At 57.1% G+C, this 6,622-nt stretch overlaps 1 protein-coding gene across 2 annotated transcripts in view; it reads left to right on the plus strand.

Moving 5' to 3' along the window:
* Window positions 1-853: 853 nt before the first annotated feature.
* Window positions 854-6,622, plus strand: part of Rai1 (retinoic acid induced 1) — a 96,477-nt gene continuing 90,708 nt past the window's right edge. The window contains exon 1 of one of the 2 annotated variants that reach the window (XM_021212559.2): window positions 854-1,264. The gene's annotated coding sequence lies outside the window, so the exon portion shown is untranslated. The remainder of the gene's footprint in view (window positions 1,265-6,622) is intronic. The other variant, XM_021212561.2, reaches the window with a different exon arrangement.

Here is a 6,622-nt window from a genome sequence, read left to right on the forward strand (position 1 = left end):
ACTCACTCTGTAGACCAGGCTGGCCTCGAACTCAGAAATCCGCCTGCCTCTGCCTCCCAAGTGCTGGGATTAAAGGCGTGCACCACCACTGCCCAGCTAGCATGCCCACTTCTTATCCCATTGGGTGTGTATGGCCTCGCAGTTGTGCTTATTCATCAAGAGCATTCCTGCCTCGGGGCACCCGCACTTGTCTTTTCCTCTCACAGAATGCTTTTCCATGTGCTGCTGGTGCAGGCTCTTTCCTGCTCTTCAGCGATTTGTTCAGACAGGCCTTCTCTCACTCGCAGCTAAATCCATCACTGCACCTGCTGATTTTCTTCCTAGCACTTATTTCTCTCTAAAATTATCTTCGTTATGGACCCGATCATTGTTGGCTGTCTGAGTCTCCCCTACACAATGCCAGCTCCTTGACGGGCAGGAACCGCACTGCTTCGGGACCCAACAAGGGGGGGGGGGGCCACATGTGCCGCGACTACATTTTTTACATCTAACTTGAGGAAAATTTGAAACGGATTCTCCAACCCGAGAAACGGTCACAGGTGAGGGCCACATGGTGGTGGAGTGAGCGGGGGACGGGGAGAGGCCTGGCCCAAGTCTAAGTCCAAAATCCTCGGGGACTTGATGACCAGACCAAGTCCTGTGGCTGTCCCCAGGCCTTTCTCGCCGGGCTGCACCTTCAGGCCCTCTGCCAAGCCCCTGCCCCCAGACAAGGCACGGGGCGTGCAGTGGGGCGCGCGGGCGCCAGGGGGCGCTGTCGGGGCGCGAACGGCCCACCTGGCACCCGAGGCCACGAGCGAGAGCTGCCTGGCCGCCCGGGAACTTTTTTCCTCGCGCTCTCGCTCTCCTGCTCCCCCCGCACGTCGCCCGCCCGCCCGCCCGCCGCTCTTCCTGTGTGGAGGGGATCGCATTTCTCTCGGGCTCCCGCGGGCATCAGGCAGGCCCGTCAGGGTGCGCGGTCAGGGCCCGCTACGCGCGCCGCCGGCTCCCGGCGCCCCGGTGCCGCCCCCGCTCGCGCCTGGGCTCGGACAGGCCTCTTGCAGAGCCAGGCGGTGGTGGCGGTGGTGGCGGCGGTGGCGGCGGTGGCGGCGGTGGCGGCGGCCAGGGTAGCTGGCTGCCTTGTCGAGGTCCGAGGAGGGGGCCCCCGCGGCCCACCCTCCTTCCCGCCCGGGCGGCCGTCGTGCCGGACACCCATGGGCGCGCGGGCCTCCGGGCCGCGAAGTCGCAGCGCCGGACGCCGGGCCCCGGAGTGACCGCGGGCTCCGAGGTGAGCGGGGCGCCCGGCGCGGGGACAAGGACCTGGGCGGGGGCGGCGCGAGGCGTTGGGGACCCAGCGGGCAGGGGTCCGGGCGGGGGCCGAGCGCGCGTGGGGCGCGGACGCGGGGTCGCGCGGCCTGGCTTTGTGTGGCGCCGGCGTGAGGCCGCTGGTGGCCGTGTAGGAGCTGCATGAGGGGATTCTGGAGAGTCGGTGGCCAGCCGGGCGCGGGTGCTGGGACCTGAGGCCCAGTGTCACCGAGTGTGGGGCGGGGACGTGGGGCGGTGCAGCGCGGGCCCGAGGGAGCTTTGTGAGTGCGTTCTGGGTGGGGACCGGGAGCCGGAGACTCGGGGTGTAGCCCGCTCCCGGGTGTCCGGGCTGCGAGGGCCGCTCGTGGTGACACAGGACGCGGCGATCGCCGCGTGTCCCCGCCTGGGCCTGTGAGCAGGCCCCGCATTGAACAGGAAGCGGTCCCCGCGACCCAGGAGTCCCGTCGCGGCCAGGCCCGGGGCGCACGGGCCTTTTGGGGGTGACGCCACCGGCTGGAGCCTGGGACACGCGAGCCTGGTGCCCTCCCGTAAGCGGCGCGGCGGCCAGGCCCGTGGGCCCTTTCGAGGCCGAGTTCCACGCCTTTGGAGGCAAGAAGACCTGGGGGGGGGGGGATACTGGGCCGTGCGCGGCAGGGGCGAGGGCTTGGCAGGGCTGGGAGGTGACATTTGGAGCTCTGGTCACCACTGGAGGCCTTCAAGGAGGAGCAGAGGGGAAGCGAAACACAAGGCAGGCTCCAGGTCGCGGCGGCCCCAGTTTCCCGGGGCGCCCGTTTTTCCCAGCGACCGGCGAGCTAGCTCCTCTCGGGGCTCCCGGTCGCTCATTCACATAGCAGGGCGGGAGTGCAGCCAGGAGCTGTGCCTTCGTCCCGGGAACCCAGGACCTGAGGACTCTGAATGGATTAAACCCGAGCGTCTTACGCTCCCGAGGACTGGGGACGTGAGGCTGCGTGCCTGCACGGCGAGCCCAGGCCGGCGCGTCCCAGCCCCACCGCACGCACTCCCGCAGCGCTTGTGTCGCGGTTCGAGCGGGGCCCGCGCCCCCTCCCACCCCCTCTTCCAACGGCAGTGCTGTGTTGAGAATTCAAGGGCATTACATCTGGTTGCAATCTAGTTTCATGCGGCTGCTGGGCTGTTAAGACCTCGAGCTGACGTCAGAGCAGGGGAATTACTTCTTTTTATTTTATCTTTTTTTTTAGTTGTCTGCTGCCCTGGGAGGGGAGGCGGGTGGAGAGTGGGGCCAGGCAAGCTGTGATGTGGAGGCGCCAGCGCGATGGGAGCCCAGATCTGGGAGCTCTGCTTCCTATCCTATCCGCCTTCTCCTCCCCCATTCTCCACACTTCTCTCAGCTCCAGCCAGGCCCGGGTTGGGGGCAGTGGAGTGGAGGCCCTTCCTGGCTGACTACACAGCTGTTTCCAGAGGTTTCTCTGGGACGTGGCCCTTGGGATCTGGAAGCTGGAGAGTAATCTAGTTTCCCACCCCTCCTCCCAACACCCCAGAGGGTATGTGGGGCCCAAGAACAAGGCATAGATACAGCCATTCTAGTCACAAGGCAGCCTCTCCTTAGAAGCCTGGCCAGGCTCTCAGCGAGAATTCCTCAGAGAGGAGCGTGTATGGGGCGATTGAGGCCATCTTGGGAGGGGGTAAAATGTGACCTTCCTTGACAATCAGGCATATCCCTCTGACTTCTGCAGAGGGGCCTTCTGCTTCAGAAGTGGCTTTATCCCCACTGGTCCATGAGGCCTCTGGGAGTGGGGGTAGGGTAGGGGTGGGAGTGGTATTTCTTTTAGGCCCCAAATCTAGACCATTGGTTTAAAAAACCCTACCCAAGATGAAATCCTGCTACACACACACAAACACACACACACACCCCTCCTGTCATGTGCAAAGTAGTTTTTAGGTCACAGTATTGTTCCTACCTACAGTATATAGCAAAAACAAAAGTTTAGTGAATAAATCTACTGCGTGTGCTTTTGTTCTTCTCGTTTATTTGATTAGAAAAATGACTAGTTGTAGACCACTAAATCTGTCTTCACAACCACCGATAGTCACGCCAAATCTGAAGAAGCAGGCCTTGGAAATGGGTCTGCTATATATCCCCTCTACAAATAGTAATTGAGACCCTACAACTGCTCTTTTCTCATTACCCAAGTGGTACATAGAGAGGTTCTCACTGAAAAAACGCAAATAGCCTAAAAGCATGTGGAATAACAGACCCTCAGCACAGGTGGCCTCTGTAAAGTCATTGTATCCTCCCATTCGCTCACTTAATGTATGCAAGAGGCTATGCACAAATGCATAGTTTTATTTTTCCCCAAGTGAAAACATAGCCAGATCGCTAATTCTCCAGCCCTGGTTTCCTCTCTCTCTGGGAGGGGAGTGAGTGAGGTGCTTCAGGGAGAACTCTGCATTGACTCCTGGCTCCACCATCTACTGAAGGAGTTGTTTACCACTCTGGGCCTCAGTGTCTCCATCTGTACAATGAGAAGCTCCGTGCTGACTCCAGCTGTAGGCATCCATAGATGGTTAGGTCGGTGATTCTGAGAAAGGCTAGCTGCTGTGTCTTCCCGGCTGCCATGGCTGTCTCCTGTGTCGACGGCAGCACATACTTGTCCTTTTCTGCTTCAACCAGCTGCTTGGGCTGTGGTATGTGTGTGTGTTTGTGGTTCCCAGGGAGGAGGAGCCATGTGCATTGGCAATGATGATGCCCTCAGACCACTGTTCTTTTGGGGACAGGCCCTGGATGCCAGGCCCTAGCAAATGCAGACTGCAAAGACCTAGTGTTTTCAAAGCCATGTCAGGGTCTAACCTAGGGAACTGGCTTACTGCCCGGTGCCAGGTGTGTGAGACCCAGCTAACAGCCGAGGTCTTCATAGAAGAGAGGGTTGTGAGCAAGTGATAGACAGGGCAGAGGGAGAGAAGGAGGAAAACGTTCCTGCTGCTCTTGGGAGCCTTTGTGTTTTTGCCACTTGGCTCAGGAGAAATGGTGAAGGAGCCATTGTGCCAGGGCTTCCTTGTTGGCCTCCTTGCCATCTTTTTCTGAACTCCAGTAGCTACCTTGAAGCCTCTTTTTGATTTCTGAACAGAGGCTAGCCTGGGGTCCTTCGCACCTTCCCAGGATTCTCTCTGTCCTCTGCTCTGCTCCTGCACACTACCCTCCTTTCCGTTCAGCTATTTTCGTGCCAGCCTCTTGAGTTTGCCTGGGCTGCCCTTTCCACCTGGGTGCCCTTCATCTGCCTCCCAAGACCCAAACAGACATCCTGTCTCCTCCTCCTGACCTCCAAGAGAATGAGTCATCTCTCTTTGTCTATGTCAGTGGCCTAGCGTGGATCTCTGAATGATGGGCCCTTCTGCCTTGCACATGAGGCTAGAGCAGCTGAGCCCCAGTGACTCCTTCCAGGGCCCACAGCCAGGGGTGGGAACTAGAACTCAGGCGCTTAGGAATGCTTCCTGGAGGGGCCCCAGGTGAAGTGCAGAGGGTAGGGGCCTCAGAGGCCCCTTTGATCCTTGGCTGGTGCCTGTTCTCTGTGAAGAAAGTGTGTGTGTGTGTGTGTGTGTGTGTGTGTGTCCGTGCTCCTGTACACTGGAAGAAACCTAGGGGACTGGAAGAAACTGGCTCATCCTGTTTCTCCAAGAATGGGGGTGAGCTGTGCCCCTTTCCGGTGGGTCACTGAAGACCTAAGATTGGAATGTGACACCAGGGAGGGGGAGGCCACAGGAGGCACAGGCTGAGGCTTGGCTGCCAAAAGACAAGAGTTTGTTCTGCTGGTTCTGGAGCCCTTGAAACAGAAGGGCAGGTGTGGGAGAAACAGTTACTCAGAGAAGCATGTGCAGGGCTGAAGTGTGTGAGGTGGGGTGGGGGAGAGGGAAACCTTGGGAGCCCAGAGTAGAGGAGAGGGGGACTTATGGGACTGTATGAGAAATTGAGGTGTTCTTGGTACAGATGAATAGGTTTATGTTTAGGAGAGAACACAGTCACATGCAGGAGGGCTCTGGCCACACCAGACGTTTCTTCATTAGTTCATTGGCTCTTTGAGCATCATTGCTGTGCTCACACTGAAAAACCCAGTGACGTGTTGTCACTAGGTAGACATTCAACAAATGTCCCATTTTTACACAGTTGCTTGCCTGGGGCAATAGGGTCCTGTGAAGAGGAGAATGGTTTCTCCAGGGTCCAGGGTAGGGAAGTGGTATGTCATTGGCTGGCAGCTGTGGATGAGATGCTGGAACCAGCCAGGGAATCTTTTCCCCTTGCTCTCTGGACTCAATGCCATCAGTGTCAGCACAAGGTAGGTAGTGCTTAGTCTGTAGGCCTGAGCTGCTCACTTGTGTGTGTGTGTGTGTGTGTGTGTGTGTGTTGGGGGGCTGCTGCTGCTGATGGAGAGGGCTAATGGGATCAGGCAGCAGGTTTGTTTAACACCAACCCAGACTTGTAGGAGCTTGCAAAAGGGTGTGCAGGGGAGACTGTTCATCTACACAGTGGACTCTCTTGGGACAGATCAGCAAGCACCAGATAGATTAAGAATCAGAGAAAATGTCTTGAGTTCTAGCCACTGCTGGAATTAGGGGAGCCACTTTCCTTCAGCATCATTTTCTTCTGTCAAGAATGGGAATATCAATTGCTATCTGCATTAAAAGTGACAATGGCCTTGATGTGTTTTGTGATCTAAAAAGCAAAGAGGGTCCTATAACTTCGGGACATAAAAGATTTTCAGTGAGGCCAGCCTGAGTTCAAATCCTAGCATCAGCTACTGTTTGGAGGGCTCTATTTTAAAATGAGCATAACAAGAGGGTCCTGCTGGCACACAGTCCTCACCACAGCTGTTACTGTTGGGTTGATATTTGTTTTTGTGATGTTTGGGATGGAAGGCAAAGCCTTTAGCTTGCTAGGCAAGTGTGTATCAACTGTGTGCTGTATCCCAGTGCTGGACTGTTATTCTTACTGCTAAAGAGCTTTGCAACATGGACAAGGTATCAATGACTGTTTCCCTTGACAAAGTCACCTCTAGCCCTCACTTCCAAAACAGGGAGTCCAGTGCCTCTTTCTCTTCTGGCAAGGTGGAGGTCAGTGCGGGGAAGGCACATGAAAATGACTGGCTTTTGGCCACAGTTTCTGTTTGCAAAGGGACTTTGCTCCAGTGATTCGAGTGGACCCTAAGAAAGTGCCCAGCAACTTGTGACTTAAGTGGCAGTGTGACCAGTTTCATTTGTACATTCACTTCTGCTGAGTTATCCAGGCTGCAAGGGCTAAGGCCATGCCTAAGGCATAGTTCGTTTGTTTTCTTTTTTCTTTCCCTCCCTCCCTCCCTCCCTCCCTCCCTCC

This window comes from Mus pahari, chromosome 14 (genome assembly GCF_900095145.1).
Source record: "Mus pahari chromosome 14, PAHARI_EIJ_v1.1, whole genome shotgun sequence".
NCBI classification, from domain to species: Eukaryota; Metazoa; Chordata; class Mammalia; order Rodentia; family Muridae; genus Mus; species Mus pahari.